Source organism: Hippocampus bargibanti, linkage group LG02 (genome assembly GCF_051943395.1).
Source record: "Hippocampus bargibanti isolate YZ-2025 linkage group LG02, ASM5194339v1, whole genome shotgun sequence".
Lineage (NCBI taxonomy): Eukaryota > Metazoa > Chordata > Actinopteri > Syngnathiformes > Syngnathidae > Hippocampus > Hippocampus bargibanti.
Genome location: NC_142735.1, coordinates 7,040,849 through 7,059,553, shown reverse-complemented (window position 1 = coordinate 7,059,553; position 18,705 = coordinate 7,040,849). Strand labels below are relative to the sequence as shown.

General features: G+C 41.7%; 1 protein-coding gene across 3 annotated transcripts in view; it reads left to right on the top strand.

Moving 5' to 3' along the window:
• The first annotated feature begins 4,930 nt into the window (after positions 1-4,930).
• Positions 4,931-18,705, top strand: part of LOC148901379 (bifunctional heparan sulfate N-deacetylase/N-sulfotransferase 1-like) — a 57,131-nt gene continuing 43,356 nt past the window's right edge. For all 3 annotated transcript variants that reach the window (XM_089022891.1, XM_089022910.1, XM_089022902.1), the window contains exon 1: positions 4,931-5,160. The gene's annotated coding sequence lies outside the window, so the exon portion shown is untranslated. The remainder of the gene's footprint in view (positions 5,161-18,705) is intronic.

Genomic DNA, 18,705 nt, shown 5'->3' with positions numbered 1-18,705 from the left:
ACGACGATTCTAGTGCAGCGTGTTCTACCGGAAACAAATTCCTTGTGTGTTCTACATACTTGGCAATAAAGATGATTCTGATTCTGACCCTAAGCTTCTAGCCTTGCTCCCTTTCCACCTGGTCTCCTGGACACACAGTATGTCTACCTTCCTTCTCTGCATCATGTCAACCAACTCTCAACCTTTACCTGTCATTGTTCCTACATTCAAAGTTCCTACTCTTATATGGTTCTATATTCTTGGCGTTCCATTTCCCGCTTTTCCTCCGGGCACACCTCCCTCCTCTCCTTCTTTGACCAACAGTAGTCAATTTTCCACTGGCACCCTGAAGGTCAACAGTACCAATGGCGGCCGTTGTTAACCCGGGCCTCGGCCGATCCGGTATGGGATTCAAAGGTTTGATTCGCATATTTGTTTTGGCAAAATTTTTTACGTCGGATGCCCTTCCTGACACAACCCTCTGTATTTATCCGGGCTTGGGACAGGCACAATAAGACACTGGCTTGTGCCCCCTTGTGGCTACATTTATTTGTATTTCTCTAATAATTAATAATTAATAATTAATAATTAATAATTAATAATTAATAATTAATAATTAATAATTAATAATTAATATTTAATAATTAATAATTGGTGTATTTGTCTGTTTCCAGCTTCAAAATTAGGACATTTTGGCGTTTTAAAATGGAAAAAAATGAGAAACTAACTAATAATAACTGCAAAATACACCACCTCTTTTGTGTTTTTCACAACATCAGGGAAATATTGCTTTGGTGGTTTTAGTTTTGGTAGTTTTAGTAGTTTTTGTTTTCTTCTCACCACAAAGAAGTAGATTGCATAGCTATAAAAGATGTAAACTTTTATGTGCAGAGATTTGATTGGGGAAAGAGTTATGGTGTCAAATCTATAATACTTTAAATATTTGTCCTTATGTACATTCCAAATCCAATCCAATCCAATCCAAATCTTTACTTTTACATATGGTATATTGTACTGCGATTTGGGAAAATGACACACTTTTGCCTCCTCTGCCAACAACATTGTCCAATATAATGCTGTTGTTTTCTTTTAGTCAAGTATTTATATCAGAAAACTATTTGAATTCCAAACGAGTAAACACTTGGTTACGGAGGCAATAGACGACTAAAAAAGAACAGGCTCTGTGGGGTGTCTGCTCCTGCTAGTTAAACGCCTCCAAGCCTAGAAAGACAGAAGACTGTTTGCCCGTCTGTTAATCACATGGACAGTCAGAGTATCTGGAGAAAATATATGGCAATATATATATATAGGCATGAAGGTGGGGTAAAAACATGCTGAAGAAGCATGCAATAAAGAGTGAAATAACAGGTCAGTTGTAATATGTTGAAATTGTGTAAATGCAAAAAAAGGGAAAAGAGCAAGAGTGTATTAATAGATGCACAATAAGCCCATCCCTTTTGTCTGCTTACAGTTTAGCTACCAACCTGTTCTCTTCAGGCCAGGGTGTCTTTGTGTGTGAAGCTCCAATTAGTAGGGCACAAGATGTTTGCCATATCGGATTGGTAATAAGCCCCTGATGTTTAGTTAAGTTTAGGATGAGGTTGTGGAGTCAAATGGATGAGGATTAAATGGTGGATCTCTTTCTCGGTGTATATGTGTCAATATTCAGGATATCCTGATGCATATTCAGCTGTGTCTACAGTCATTTACATGACAAACTGACAAAAGTGTCCGATTCATGTTTTCCTTTCAGAGTAATGTGCAGTAAAACATGTTTAGAGTAGTTCTGAGACATTTAATGAGGCGTGTGACCCTGTCTTCTCTGTCATGTGACAACCAAAGCTGTTTTGAAGGACAGCTTTGTTTCGGATTTAGCCACTACCTAATGAGAATCACCACAACCCCATGAGTCACAAGGTCAGGGGACACCAAGGTGAGCAACATCACGGTTGCTCCAAACATGATTAATCTGTGGTTGCCTAGAAATTTCAGCTAGTGTTTATATCATGTTAGCAATGATTTTCATTCAGAAACTGCTTCATTAGGTATTCATCACTGTCTGGTTAGTGGTAATATCCAGGGCTATTTTTAATACAATGCCCCTCATAGGGTAGCACAGTGACTGACTGGTTAGTGATTTCCTGTGTAGAGTTGGTATGTCTTCGCTGTACCAGCGTGAGATTACTTCAGACACTCCAGTTTCAAACTCAAAACATGAGCACGGAGGGACGGACGGATGGACAGATGGATAGATAGATAGATAGATAGATAGATAGATAGATAGATAGATAGATAGATAGATAGATAGATAGATAGATAGATAGATAGATAGATAGATAGATAGATAGATAGATAGATAGATAGATAGATAGATAGATAGATAGATAGATAGATAGATAGATAGATAGATAGATAGATATTTTAAAAGTGTTTACTTCAAACGTGAAATTCCCATTATCCAGAAGTTAAATTTAACACTGCAATGTAGCGAGTGAATGAGTCATTTTAACAGCTCTTGCACTCTAGTCTTTCAAAAGTATCATAAAATAGGCTAATCCCAATAACACTGCATGCTTATTCCCATGTAGTGGGGATAGATATACACGAACTCAAATACAGTTCATCGCGGTCAGTATAATCTCTTGACCGAAGTGCACAGATTCATTTAAGCCCCGTCAGGAATACGCACACACGCATCGTTTCTTTGCGGACTTGGGCACCAGGCATGTGTGCAACCCGGGTGGGGGTATGGATGATCCAAAGCAGTGCCCTCTATGGATAGTTATGGAGCACTGCGGGTGCAGGGAGCTGCAGAAAGAGAGGTCGCATTCTCAGATTTCCCGACTTCTCCCAGCCGTTCCACCGCTTCCACATCACCGCGGCGAACCGAGACGACATGCGTCCAGCTCGCCTCATTTCCGAGGCCATTCCTCAAAACAACGCACGATAACGTTTGCTGTGGCTCAAACCGAGGTGAGTGCATCGATGCCGAGCCGCTTAGTCGCGGTGATTTCGCACATGTTCGCCCCGCCGACCACTCGCTCTCCCAAGCTAGGCTAGCTGTGTGTTGTTTGGCGCAGGCGGAGACCGAGGCCAGCCTTCGGCCTCTCAAAGCTCCCCCGGGTTGGAAAACGGCAAGCCCGGGCAGTCGAGCGGCTCCCTTCGCCGCTTGATGCGACTCTATTTTGGAGACTGTAACGGGAAGGGGCTAGCCATATTATCGATGTGCGGTATGCGCTATGCGCTTGCATAGCGGGATCGAGTCCCCGTTTATTCCGCAATGGAGCCGATCCACCACAGACGATAACTTCGTCTTCCAACTTTGTAGCTTCTGCTGCGGTTGATTTAACTACACAGCCGCGAGACCATTGCGGTAACTCGGCACAATCGGGAGTCGCAATTGACCTACAAATGTCACCCTATCATGTCTGTTTTGCTCTCGAGAATATAAAAGGCCAAACCAGTTTGTGCGTAAATGATATAAAGGTCAACATGGCTCTCTGAGTTAGGTGGATAAACATGAGAACGTAGCGGCTGGTTTACGATTCATTTTCTCCAAACAACAATGGGGGTCGCTCAAGCATGGTAGACTGAGGTGATGCTTCAGACCATTTTGTAGGTAGCTGTAGAAATTGTTTCGTGGGATTTTGTTTAAGTAGAAAAATTCTGCTCATTCACATGGCACAATCATTGGGTTAGCTGTTAAAAAGTACAGCTATCAACAGCCCAATGCATTAATATATTCACGCTGTGTGTTTTGGCAAGCATGGTGTAATGTTCCATCGTTGTATATTTCGTTTGTCTAACAATGTCACTTTGATTTGTTTTGTCTCATGGTGTGAGGTGAGAGCACACACCTACCTTTCCATTAGACCTTATAATCAAGTATTTATAAACATTAGACTTTACACAAACAGTAAAGAGGCAGTCCAGACTTGCCTGAAATGTCTTGCCCCTAGGTGTGCATGTGTGCATCATAGAAGGATTGCAAAAAAAGCAACCACTCACACACAGGCTGTTTGCCAAAGTCCCTGCATTTTACATTTTTTTGCTCCAGATCTTTGTGTTTTACATAAACGATTTAATTTGCATCATGGATTTAAAAGAAATGTCAAAAATTATGGTGGGCTGAATCTTTCCGTTGAGCTATGTGTATCTTTGCCAAATATTTGTGTGGTTGTTCTTGCGTTCCATCTGACTGCTCACGCTGGCTGCCAAACTAGCTGTGATCTAGCATGTCGACTTGATGAAGGATGCCACAGTGTTTTATCACAATCTCTTACAGTTAGATACCTGTACATGCCTGTTAAACGTTGCAGCTCCTTGCTCATAATGCCTCGTATAAGCCCCGTAAAGCACACAAGGGATGTCTGATCAAATGGTGAAGACACTCCAGTGTCTGAAGTAAACTCAAAACATGAGCACGGAGGGACGGACGGATGGACAGACAGATAGATAGATAGATAGATAGATAGATAGATAGATAGATAGATAGATAGATAGATAGATAGATAGATAGATAGATAGATAGATAGATAGATAGATAGATAGATAGATAGATAGATAGATAGATAGATAGATAGATAGATAGATAGATAGATAGATAGATAGATAGATAGATATTTTAAAAGTGTTTACTTCAAACGTGAAATTCCCATTATCCAGAAGTTAAATTTAACACTGCAATGTAGCGAGTGAATGAGTCATTTTAACAGCTCTTGCACTCTAGTCTTTCAAAAGTATCATAAAATAAAATAGGCTAATCCCAATAACACTGCATGCTTATTCCCATGTAGTGGGGATAGATATACACGAACTCAAATACAGTTCATCGCGGTCAGTATAATCTCTTGACCGAAGTGCACAGATTCATTTAAGCCCCGTCAGGAATACGCACACACGCATCGTTTCTTTGCGGACTTGGGCACTAGGCATGTGTGCAACCCGGGTGGGGGTATGGATGATCCAAAGCAGTGCCCTCTATGGATAGTTATGGAGCACTGCGGGTGCAGGGAGCTGCAGAAAGAGAGGTCGCATTCTCAGATTTCCCGACTTCTCCCAGCCGTTCCACCGCTTCCACATCACCGCGGCGAACCGAGACGACATGCGTCCAGCTCGCCTCATTTCCGAGGCCATTCCTCAAAACAACGCACGATAACGTTTGCTGTGGCTCAAACCGAGGTGAGTGCATCGATGCCGAGCCGCTTAGTCGCGGTGATTTCGCACATGTTCGCCCCGCCGACCACTCGCTCTCCCAAGCTAGGCTAGCTGTGTGTTGTTTGGCGCAGGCGGAGACCGAGGCCAGCCTTCGGCCTCTCAAAGCTCCCCCGGGTTGGAAAACGGCAAGCCCGGGCAGTCGAGCGGCTCCCTTCGCCGCTTGATGCGACTCTATTTTGGAGACTGTAACGGGAAGGGGCTAGCCATATTATCGATGTGCGGTATGCGCTATGCGCTTGCATAGCGGGATCGAGTCCCCGTTTATTCCGCAATGGAGCCGATCCACCACAGACGATAACTTCGTCTTCCAACTTTGTAGCTTCTGCTGCGGTTGATTTAACTACACAGCCGCGAGACCATTGCGGTAACTCTGCACAATCGGGAGTCGCAATTGACCTACAAATGTCACCCTATCATGTCTGTTTTGCTCTCGAGAATATAAAAGGCCAAACCAGTTTGTGCGTAAATGATATAAAGGTCAACATGGCTCTCTGAGTTAGGTGGATAAACATGAGAACGTAGCGGCTGGTTTACGATTCATTTTCTCCAAACAACAATGGGGGTCGCTCAAGCATGGTAGACTGAGGTGATGCTTCAGACCATTTTGTAGGTAGCTGTAGAAATTGTTTCGTGGGATTTTGTTTAAGTAGAAAAATTCTGCTCATTCACATGGCACAATCATTGGGTTAGCTGTTAAAAAGTACAGCTATCAACAGCCCAATGCATTAATATATTCACGCTGTGTGTTTTGGCAAGCATGGTGTAATGTTCCATCGTTGTATATTTCGTTTGTCTAACAATGTCACTTTGATTTGTTTTGTCTCATGGTGTGAGGTGAGAGCACACACCTACCTTTCCATTAGACCTTATAATCAAGTATTTATAAACATTAGACTTTACACAAACAGTAAAGAGGCAGTCCAGACTTGCCTGAAATGTCTTGCCCCTAGGTGTGCATGTGTGCATCATAGAAGGATTGCAAAAAAAGCAACCACTCACACACAGGCTGTTTGCCAAAGTCCCTGCATTTTACATTTTTTTGCTCCAGATCTTTGTGTTTTACATAAACGATTTAATTTGCATCATGGATTTAAAAGAAATGTCAAAAATTATGGTGGGCTGAATCTTTCCGTTGAGCTATGTGTATCTTTGCCAAATATTTGTGTGGTTGTTCTTGCGTTCCATCTGACTGCTCACGCTGGCTGCCAAACTAGCTGTGATCTAGCATGTCGACTTGATGAAGGATGCCACAGTGTTTTATCACAATCTCTTACAGTTAGATACCTGTACATGCCTGTTAAACGTTGCAGCTCCTTGCTCATAATGCCTCGTATAAGCCCCGTAAAGCACACAAGGGATGTCTGATCAAATGGTGACAGTCGAACAGTGCGTGGTGAACATCGCAGCATCAGATTGCAGTTTTTGTGCTTGAGTGAAAAGGGGGAAAAAAAACCAAAATGTTGCTTTTTGTCAGTCGCAGTTTTGATTGTGTTGGTCTGACTGATATTTCCTTGAAGATAAATTGAATTGCTTTACAGTTATTGTGCCATCTCGTATTTGAAACTGCTGTGCCAAATATGACACCTGTATTTTTTCCACATCTTTGTTCCTGGTTGCCACACTTGTGTGTGTGTGTGTGTGCTGAGGGTTGAATTAATACAAAAAATAACTATGAAAAAAAGACAAAGTACAGGGCTGAAGGCATTTTTCCAATACTAATGTTGTATTACCCCTCAACTGTCTCCACTGGGCATAAACACTGAATTGTACCTCACTATTGTCTAATTTAAGTAGAGATCATGCACAACTGACATTATAGAAGATCCTGCATTAAACCGCCAGTGACTTTTACACAGATTTCCAAATTGCCCCAGCTGTGCGCGCTTTCACATGTCGATAGATCAGACTCCAATGCCAGCATTGCACACACATACGGCGTCCATCCTTCATTTCAGGTTTGATGCGACCTTTAATGCCGGAAAATTCAGATACTTTGTCCTCCTGTTTCAGACTAGTGCCGGGTGTTATTTCAATAGAAAATGGAAAATGTTAAATTTTGCAGGCAACATAAAAGGGCTTCTATCTCCCTGGAGTACTCACTCATGTTCTATTTTAACAGTATTTTCCAGGGGAATTTGACCACAAAGAAGAGATTGGCAAACAGTATAAAGTTTGGACGATCAGGAGGTAAAAGACACTGCAGGTGCTTTATAATATTGCATAAACTGAGGCCATTCCCCCTACCGGACTGTTTTAAGTCGACAAATTATTATGTTTGGCTGGGACTACATGATCTCGATTGATGTTAGTGTAAGTACATTTTAAACATCAACACAAAACTAAGTATTAGCAAATGATCTGTTAGCATTTGTAATCCTCTGGAAAACCTGGACAGTGGCATTTGAATGGTGCAAGCATCCATGAGATTATTGGCAGACAGTGAGGGTATGCACATGTGTGAGTGGCTGGACAGGCAAGCGATGCAGCTGAATGCTACAGTATGTATGCGGGTCAGATTACTGAACGATTAGCCATGACTGCCTATCCCGGCCCAAGGAAATGATTTTCCACTGTCGTAGCTCCCAAGGCAGACTTCCACAGGCTGGCGAGTCAGAGATACTTAATACCCCAGGCCCTATTATTGCACACTGCTATGCTACTCTTTGACTGGTTTACCATTGTTAGAGCCGAGAAGTCATTTGAATTGGGGTGTTTTGTAGCAAGAGGAAAGGAATGTACAAAACATGAGTCTGTGGTGGCAAAAGTTTGATTGCACCTATGGAGCTTTACCCTTTACACTTTGGGATAAATGCGTCATCAGCCAGTCAAAAAAGTGTGCTGAAACAGGAAACTACCCTTCATATTCCATTGTGACACACAAAATCTCACTGTGCGTGAAGGCCTTTGGTGGAATTTGGTTGAATTTAAGCTTTGACCGATAGCTGAAGGTAGGGGTGTGTTTCCAAGGTGCATAGCCCCTGAGGCTGGCATACATTCCAGTGGTTCCCCTATTCAAATGAGCAACTGCGACAAGGCGTCATATTTCATCTGATGGCACATGATTGCAGGTTAAAAATAGAGGGTAGTCAAAAATTGTGGTACTATCACTTATGTATTGTCTGAGGAGAAAATACATTTATATCCTTACTTTACATCAAATCGTTGTCATTTTGGTTTCTCTTTTGTAATTTCGTATTAGTTAGGCATTATGACCAACAACGACATTAGTTAGGCATTGTAGCCAACAATGAGCAATATAACCCCACACGCGTGCGCCTGCATGCGTGCGCGTGTGCATGCGTGTGCATGCGTGCGAGAAAATTCCAATGACTGCATCTGTCTGTTGAAAAACAATAAAATACTTGATAATGCCTTCAATCTGCCTCAATAATGTAATTGATTGAAAATGAAAACCAGGGGTTTCTCTGCAGTTTTAGATGACATTAAAATATAGATTAATTACAACAATTAATTACATATTTTATTTAATTAATCTCACTTTTTTATTAATCATTTGATAGCACTAGAATGCGTACTTGTGCATTATTCCACCTTTGTTCAATAAAGTGAGTGAAAGTGTACCAGTGAGTTGATCCCTAATTTTGGGCATTTTTTTTCTGCACGTTTAATGCTTGGCAAAAACAGCTGGTGCATGTAGAAAGTAATCACTGCAAAATTCAGTGACAAAATGTACAATGTTATATGTGCAGCATCAAAACTGTAAAAGGGGAAGCTAGATTTGTGGTTTGATTGTATGGTGGATTATAATAAAATAAGAACCCTTTATTAGATCATTATTTTAGATTTTAGATTTCCAATCCTGTGAGAAAAGGAATACTGCCTTATTTAATTTTCATCCCCGGTCGGCCTCTCACTGGCGAGTCCACCTGTTTTGGACAATCATTTTAGTTCTATGTGGCATTGTATTGTTTTTTTATTCACTTTATTTTCAGTTTGGCACACAGAGCTAACATAGCATAAATTACTTTTTTCCTTTAAAATGGTTGTACAGATACTTTGAATTGCATTTATTTATCCACTGAATTAAAAATATATTAATCTAAAATGTGTTCTTAATTAAAAGAAAATTACTATTCCTTCCGCGACCAAATGTATATTCTTACCTGGACATGAAATTTACTAGTTTAGGATGTTAAATAGACCATATCGCACAGCAATACCGTAAACTAAGTGTTGTTTTATTTAGGTGACAAAAACAAGCAGTCCGCAAATAATGGACTTCATCTCAGCCATGCGCGTGGACTCTTGAGGGACAGTGTGTTTGCTCTCTTGGTGAGCTCTTGTCTCGGTAATGAACCCCTTTTCAGAGATGTTGACCGGCAGTAATAAGAATGCACCACTTCACTGGAGGATATTCTAACCCTGTACGCATCATAGGTGCAATAAGTCATCATGTATGACTGATGGCACACACAAACAACTCTCATCTCCATTTTGCCATTCAGCAAATGCTTTCCCAAGGTTAGCCTTGTTTGTGGAAATGGACATTTTGTCTTTTCAAACATTGTCTTCTTCCTTTGAATGTGTATGATGGTTAAAAGGCTAATCTAATCTAAATCTTGAGTTGGTCCAAGATTATTTTTTCACAGGTTGCCCATGTCCCCTGTTATATAGCTTCTGTTGTTGGTTTTGGTCTAATGATTGTTGCTCACCAGTGTGACCAAGGGGGCAGACAGGTGGGCATGATTTGGGGTTGGGGGTGTCTGCATGTTTATCCAGTTGTCCAGTGGGCCTGGCTAAGGCCACACACATTCTCCAACTTCCTGTCCACATTAACGATTGGCATTTTTAGCTTTTCACTGCTGACTATGTTTATGTGCAGTCAATAACCCTCCCAAAACCAGATTATTTGCAGTATTCAGATTTTCTTGAATTGGGAGGTGTTGGTGCTGAGACTGGAATGATCCAAGATGGGTTGATCGAGGACAACTCCATTTTAGCTAGAGGGGAAGGGTGTTCTTGTTGAGGTATTAACACTTTAATTTGGCTAAAAAAAAAAAAAAAAAAAAAAAAAATACCTCCCTCCACCCCCACTACCCAAAAAAAAAAACATGAGCTGCAGCTAATAATGTAACCAAAAAGTGTCCAGCCAGTGCGCGACATCCCCATAATGTTTGTGCATTTACTGCACTGTTACAGCCAATCACAGGGCACACAGGGACAAACAATCATTCACTCTCTTGCTGATACCTCGGGACAATTTAGAGTGTTAAATCAGCCTGCCATTCATGTTCATAGATTTTAATAACAACTTGACTACAGTTACTGGTCCACCGTGTCTCCGTTTTGAATTGCTGAAGTGGAAACATTTGCATTGTTGCCAGTCACAGGTTTAGCTACTGGCTGCTGAAAGTGTACCCTTCACTGATCCGAGGCGCTGCCCTGTCTGTCAATCTTGTTTTCCCTCCTCCTTTATGGGTCATGTCTGATGTGTGTCCCACTGGACAGGACAGGTGTCAGAAAACCAGAGGCTCAGTACGGACATCCCAGTGGCACCCAGACTGGAGGGTGACTCGAGATTGCAAATGGATGAGCTTTGTTTTGCCACTTCTGTTCAGGATATTTGAACAGTCGTTTGTGTGGGGGTTTCGGTTGGTTGCTTCCAGTGGGATGCGCTAAAGCTGGGAGCTCTACAGTCTGACAAAGGGGCTTAGAATATATTTGAGAATAGAAGCAAAACCATTGCAAAGCACCACAGTAACATACACAAGGCCAAAAACACAAACCATGCCCCCACTGTTTAAGTATTGAAGTGCCCGGATGTGTTGAGTGAATGGGAGACACAGGTGTCTGGGTCGTGCTGTATGTGCCTGCTGACCAGAGGTCTGTTTTTCTCTTGCGGCAACTTGACCCACGCCCAGGGGCTCCATTGCCTGAGGGTGGTCCACTGTCATTTCTTGTCCTTCACTGTAGCGCTTGAGCAATTATAGAGTGTGAAACCAATTCAGAAAAATCACAATATTGGCCATTTTATGTCACAATAACCATATGTCAAAATACAGTTTTAGTTATTATATGAAACATACTATGAAAGCTTACCTTTTTCTCGCTTTATTTTGTAGGAACGTATATCAAATGAAAAATACAACCTACAGTAGTACAGTGATACCTCGATTTACGAACTTCTTGGCTTACGAACTTTCCGGTTTACGCATGTTAAATTTATGAAAATTTTACCTTGGCATACAAACTATTTTTTGGGATACACACGGAGCTGCCACAATGAGTGATGTGTCGTTCGCGAATGAGCCCGTTCTCCTAACAAGAAAATGGCACCGGCTTGTTTTGGTCTTCTATTCCCCACGCCCAGTCTTTGGTTAAAGCCACGTGATTAGTCAAGAACGCAGCAGTGAGGGGAGGTCGTTTAAACATTAAAGAGACAGGCAGACGACAGAGAGAAAGTGAGAAATGGATTTCAACTTTGATAGTTCAAAGACAAAGTGTAGATTGCAAGGTTAAAATTCCAATCAATCAGGCCAATAAATCCAATCAATCAGGCTCCACAAATAACCCACACTTCTATTGTGTCTGCTTGTATCTGTTGCTGTTGCAAAATCATAACTTCCAAGATCAACAGTAGCCAAAATGGAACTGTATAGTGCCACTTAGCAGTTTTTTTGACAACGATACTAGTGCAGCGTGTTCTACCGGAAACAAATTCCTTGTGTGTTCTACATACTTGGCAATAAAGATGATTCTGATTCTGATTCTGATTCTGATGTACAACCCAGAGCTCCTTGAGACACTTCATGCAAAAAGCTATCCATTCCATCAAGCCATCGACCTACACAAAGGTAAATAAAACGACTTTATCATATAGTACAATTCATTTCTTCAATTATAATACCATATCACATTTATTATACATAAAATAATTTATATTTTGTGTAGTTTTAAGGCTTAGAAAATTAGAAAGTAGAAAATTCTATTTTATGGGGACCTGGGAACGGATTATTCTAATTTTAATGTTTTCCTATGGGAAATTATTTTTCGGGATACACACTTTTCACCTTACACACTCTGTCTGGGAACCAATTAAGTTCGTAAGTCAAGGTATCACTGTACTTCTATATAAAATTATTTAACAAAGTCCATGAGACCAGAGGTCCCCAACCTCCGGGCCGCGGACCGGTACCGCTCCGGGGGTCATTTGGTACCGGGCCGCGCAGAAAGAATAAATAATTTACATAATTTCCATTTTATTTATTATCTGCATCTGAACTATGTATTCAATTTTCAATTTTTGAAAATTGAAAAGTCACCGCTTGCAGCTCATTTCCGTGACGAGGAATGGGTCGCAAAGCTCGCTTACTTGTGCGACATATTCAACCTGCTCAATGAACACAATCTGTCACTTCAGGGGAAAATGACAACTGTCTTCAAGTTGGCTGATAAAGTAGCTGCATTTAAAGCCAAAACGGCGCGTGAATAGCAGTGTATTTGACATGTTTCAAACATTGGCAGGGTTTTTGGAAGAGACTGAGCCCGAGCCTTCATTCCCCCAGCTGATGCACAAGCACCTGTCTTTGCTTTTAAAAGAGTTCGAGCGCTACTTCCCAGCCACAAAAGACCCACGAACTGCCAAGGAATGGATCCGCAACCCATTTGTCAACAAACCAGGTGAATCCAAAATGCCCGTGCAAAAGGAAGAACAACTGCTGGAGTTCACAAATGATGGCGGACTTAAAAGTATGTTTGAGACAACAACTCTGCCGGTGTTCTGGATTAAAGTGATGGCAGAATACCCCGAGATCGCCATAACAGCACTGAAAACCCTGTTGCCGTTTCCGACGTTTTATTTGTGTGAAGCGGGGTTTTCTGCTGTGACAGCAACCAAAACAAAACTACGGAGTAGACTGGACATAAGCAAGACACTTCGGGTGTCATTGTCTCCCATTATCCCTAGATGGGACCGTCTCAGGGGTCCCACTGATTCAGTTGTAGTGAGTTGTATTTTTCATGCGCTTTGTACTAGTTTTTGTGGTGCATCTTATTTTGAAGACACGTTTAAACATTACCATGGTGACCATAGAGCGTTAAGGGGCAGAGATATTACATATGTTGTTGTTGGCGCGATGTTACCAGGACTCTGCTAATAAAGTTCTATAAAAATACACAATGGATTCACGTTTATTATTATATTTAAAAGAAAGGGAAAAAAAACAGTTTCCATGCCTGTCGTATCATTTTATTTTGTTGTATTTATCCGCCGGTCCGTGAAAATATTGTCTGACATTAAACCGGTCCGTGGCGCAAAAAAGGTTGGGGACCACTGCATTAGACTACATATTTTTACACAAATGTACACATCAATCTAAATAAAAGAAAATATGTTTGCATCTGGGAAACGTTTAAACTTTTATGTCTTTGACTCTGTTTTAGCTTTTGAACTTTGGTGAGGCTAAAAATTCAAACTGATATGCAAGTCTTTAGAACACAACAATACCCAGAAGTCCTTGAGGCAGAATTTCTATTTGGGAGTTCAAAATATGATGTGGAGCACCATTCCCGAATTTGTTCGGGTTTTGGTTTTTCTTGGGGCTGGGGATTAAGTGCTGGTCAGACCTCTGGCAATGTTTTTCCCGCCCACGAGGGGGCAGCATTTGTCTTATGTTCTTTTGCCACCACTTGCATCTCATATTACTCTAGACCAGGGGTGGGCAAACTTTTTGACTCGCGGGCCGCATTGGGTTCTAAAATTTGACAGAAGGGCCGGGCCAGGAGCATTTGGAGGGAGTGTTTGGGCCGGAAATACTCCGAACAAGTTATGTCCATAATTTATAAAATCACTTCAAATGACTTCGACTGAGCGTATTTTACAAAGATTCCACAGCATATAGCTATAGTTTACGTTTTAAGACTTGCGCTGAATATATGAAGTCTTGTTTTCGAGTTGATGACGATCCCCATGTGACGTCACGTTTGGACCGCCCCTGACCAAGAAAGCGACACACAATGCATTTTGGGTACTTTGTTTGGTCTGAAAACTTCGTGTTGATCCGTGTTGATGGCGAAATTAGAAGGAAAACACATAAATAACGCCATGGTGAATCGTTGTGTGTTGCACCAAGACAACTATTTGATATTCGCTGACACAAATTCCCAGCTGACAAATCAGCCCATTTCCAACGGAGCTTGGGCGCAATCTTCTGCTTTTTCTGGGTGCTACATTGCTGTCATTGACGGCTCGAATTGATATGGGAGGACTCCTTGAATCAATTGCAAACATTTATGCTTTCCTCTTCAGAAGAACACGAACAAGAAAACATCTTCTCCGAATCTGAAGCCATTGTTTTGATTCTCGAGCAAGGCAAGACGTCTTGGCGTGACGTCACGAACAGAGGGGTGGGACCTTCTCAAACTGACCATTTCCGGATTCATTTTGAAGTCATTTTTATTGGTGTTTTTCATTTAAGTAAAAATATCAGCCTGCCTGATTTGGGTATTTTAGATGCTATGAACGTTTTTCTGATGTCAGTGGGAAACAAAAAAAAAAAAAAATGGTGCCGGTTGTCCTTAAAATGTAGTATGTACAAACCTCATAGCACAGTAAAAACACTACAACCCAATTTAGTAACTGTCTTTCAAATGTGAAAAATATCCCTGATCAGTTAATAAATTTGTCTCAAGGAATATGCAAGATATGGCATTTACAGACTATTTCGCAGATACTTGGAGGAGGAAATGGAAATAGATTAAAATAACATATGCACTGTGATTTATCAAGATTGCGTCTGTTTTTAAGTTTCCATCGAAGGGGCAAAGAAATCAACATTTATTGAAAAATGGAATCACTTTCAACATTCAAAACATATTATTACACAACGAAATATTCAAGCTCAATAATACCTACTTGTGTTAAATTCCGCAAAATCATAGATGGTTTGTCCTGACCGCGCGCTCAACAAACTCCTCACTGACGCTCTCGCCGTCACGCGCAAACAATACACGAGTACCGTCGCCGAGCACACAAACATAGACTACCTGCAGTTGAAATTTGCATACTCGGCTCGGCAGCCAATCAGAAGCCTGCTTCTTTCTTCCGGACTTTCGCAAGCGTTACAAAGTCGTGCAATTGCATGTCATTTTCCAAAATAGATGCACAGAACCTCAAACTAGAAGAAAGATTCAAAAGAAGCTAACAACATATGTGACGCTACAAAACGTAAATTTACATTAAACCGTGACTGTAAAGTGTACGTGAGACTTATGAAAGGGGCTTAATGGCTCGTAGGAATCAATGCAAACGTTGCATTGTGCACCACGATGACAATCGACTACTGTAGCAAAATTTACAGCCATGCGCATTTGATGTAAATTAAGCAAGGTAGCATTTGAAGTTGGTGCATTCTTGATTAAAAAAAAACTTTATACTTTGTGACAATGTTTCTTATTGGGATTGGTCTCATTTTGCTTCAAGCTGGGAAAAATGCGGCAGGCAACTTTTCAGTTATCTGCCCTGTTGTTCGCTAGCTTTTTGTCATGAGTTTTAGTCACTGTTTGTACTATAATTTGGGCAAGATCGGCGGGCCGGATTGAAAAGCCTAACGGGCCGTATGTGGCCCGCGGGCCGTAGTTTGCCCATGCCTGCTCTAGACCCACATAACCGAGGAATTAGCTCTTTTTTCTGATGAAATAAGAGAGTCTACGGCACAGGTGTCAAAGTCAAGGCCCGCGGGCCAAATCCGGCCCGCCACATCATTTTTTTCGTCCCGCGAAAGCAAATCAAACTTGATCAAACTTGAAATTCCATGATGAGTGCTAAAATCTGAGCCAAAATTTCATATTTTTGCATGTCAACCACAATAAAAGACGTTATTCTTGACTTCATATTTGAAAACGAGTTATTCATTAATTTGCTGTGCTCTATATGTAATATTTGAAGGGATTTAAACATTCTAATGGGTTCCCCAAATTCATAACGGCCCTCGAGAGCAAACCATAACTACAATGTGGCCCGCGGCAAAAAATGACTTTGACACCCCTGGTCCACGGCTTCTTATGCCTCATTGAATGTTTATGTAGTCCTAAAACTCAATATTCTCTGGGTCCTGGAATTTGTGTGAAAATGACAAAAACCCTGGCACTGGAGTGGACACATTTTTTGCACGGCGAGCAGTGAATGAGTTAATACTTGTTTTTTTTGTAGTGACGTCATACTTTCCCAAATTTTACACTTTCTTTTTTGTGTTCACCCACGTTGCTGTTCATTCAAATTTATTGCTGCTTTATGTTTCTGTGTGATGCTTTTGTATTATGATTTAAATCCCCGTGTTGTTTTGTCTGCCCCTTGTGTATTTTGCTGAGTTGCAAGCCAGATGTATGGATTTGTCCATTGCGTATTTAGGTGTTTACGTGGGTTTGGATGACTGAAATTGCAGATCACAATCAGTATTTGGCTTTTGGCTTTTGGTGATTGGCTGTACGTAAATGTCAAGGCAGGTGTCAAATGATAAGAGACATGATATGGAGAAGTGACACTTTTAAATCGTCTTCCGGGTATTTATCGTTGTATCGTCCATCTCTGCCTTCATTGAGCAGGGATCTGGTCAAGAATGTAATCATGAAATTCAAGATGCCCGACAACAAAATGCTGGTTATACATTACATAAAACAAGTCCTACTGCCGAGATTTCTCTCCCTTTCATATTTTCCATTATCTGTCGGTTTGTTCTATCTGGCCCAGCAAAGCAGGTGTTTGAAGTTGTCAAGACTGCGACTTTACTGTTGAGTCCTCAAAGAGATTCATGTGACAGGTATAGAAGGGCCGGAGGGCAGTAATATGACTCCCACATAGTCCACTGCCTTTCCAGGCTCCATCCTCCACGCCCAGCTCCCACTTTGTTCCCACACACAGCCTGTCTCCCCAATGATGTCACACTGCAGAAGTCGCCTTTGTTGAGTAGTCACCCGAAGGTATTCTTGGGCCCCAAGGAAAACTTGCAGGGTGCCGCCACAGCCCCACTCAGATCTCTTTTTGGGAATGAAGCAGTCTGAGGTAAGTCGCTTCAATGTTTTCGGCGATGGCTGCCTTCTCCACCATAATGTTCTTGTTTCAGTAACCCCTTCTGGCCGCTCCAGATGGCCTCGCCTCAGAGCAGGTTAATCATAAGCATCCACTTAATATCTGGGCAACAGAACAAACTCACAGCTTCCTCTCTTCCCTTGTATTCAATCACCCCGAACTTGTTCTCGTTTTTCTTCACTCCCCCTGTGCAATTGTCTCCGATGCTTTCTCAGTGGTGCCCCGATTTTTACTTTCTTTATTCTTTCCATTCTTGTAAATTTTTAAGAATCCATTTCTTTTACCCCAAGGCACAATGGGTGATGGCAAGAGATGCTTGTGGCAAATTAAGAAAATGTCTCCCTTGTTTGCTCCAGTTGGATGTTGTAGCAATGGCAGATTGAGCAAACAGCAGCAAAGAGAGCCTGGGGAACCGAGGGGAAAACTCTATTTCCTCTACATTCTCTTTCTTGGGATGTATGGTGGAGTATCACCTTCCCCATTTTTTCTCTTTATTAAAATCTCTTGATTATCCCTCCCCTTTCTTTACTCCTCCCCACCTCGCACACACTGCTACATGCCCTAACTAGAAGATCTCTGCTCTTTCTCCCTTGTATGCGGACCTAATTTATTAGTATGGATCTCGTGAATCATTAATTGACATTATCTAACTGCCTGTAATGATTCAGCTGCAATTCGAGTCGCTGAGAGTGTCGAAATCATTGTTGTTCCTGTAGCACACACTTGTATTTGAATACTGGCTTCTTGCAATCACATCTCATGTTCAAAACCCAAAACATGTGCATAATAGGTGCACTGTACACTCTAATATGTCATGATGTCAGAATACAATACAATACAAGGACTAAGTGCACTGAATGCAAATTAATCATGGGCAATGGCAGCAGTTGAATAGTGTTGGGTTGTGGGTGAGGGGGAAAGCTAATAGTGCTGGCAAAAAGAAAAAGGTAGGAGGGAGGCAGCCATCGCTGGGCCCATTCATCATGCCAGGCCTGCTGAGATGAGCTGGGGTCAGCCCTGCACAACACAATTACAGGCTGTCCTGGTGTGTTGTGTTGAGTGTCCACCACGTTCTGAGTATGTTCTATTGTCGTTTGTCTCCTCCGTTCTATATATTGTCAGTGTGTTCTGTTGCGTGTTTTGAGTCTCAACTCAGGGTTTGGCCCCCCTGATCTGCTGCATCTCGCTTAGCCAATATGGGTTCGTGTCTTTTTACCTGATACAATAAACAACCAACTTTTTTTAACCCGCCATGCATATTTTGGAATGCGGGAGGAAACCGGAGGACCCAGAGAAAACCCACACAGGGAGGGCGGATGGTGAAAGTCCATTAAAGTGACGTGCCAACCACTCGACGACCAGACCACCGTGATATTGATTCGTAAAACCATTAATCGACACATGGTAGATTTTTCCCATGTTCGCTGCATGACTTGTTTTTGTCTTTGCAAGAACGAAGTGTT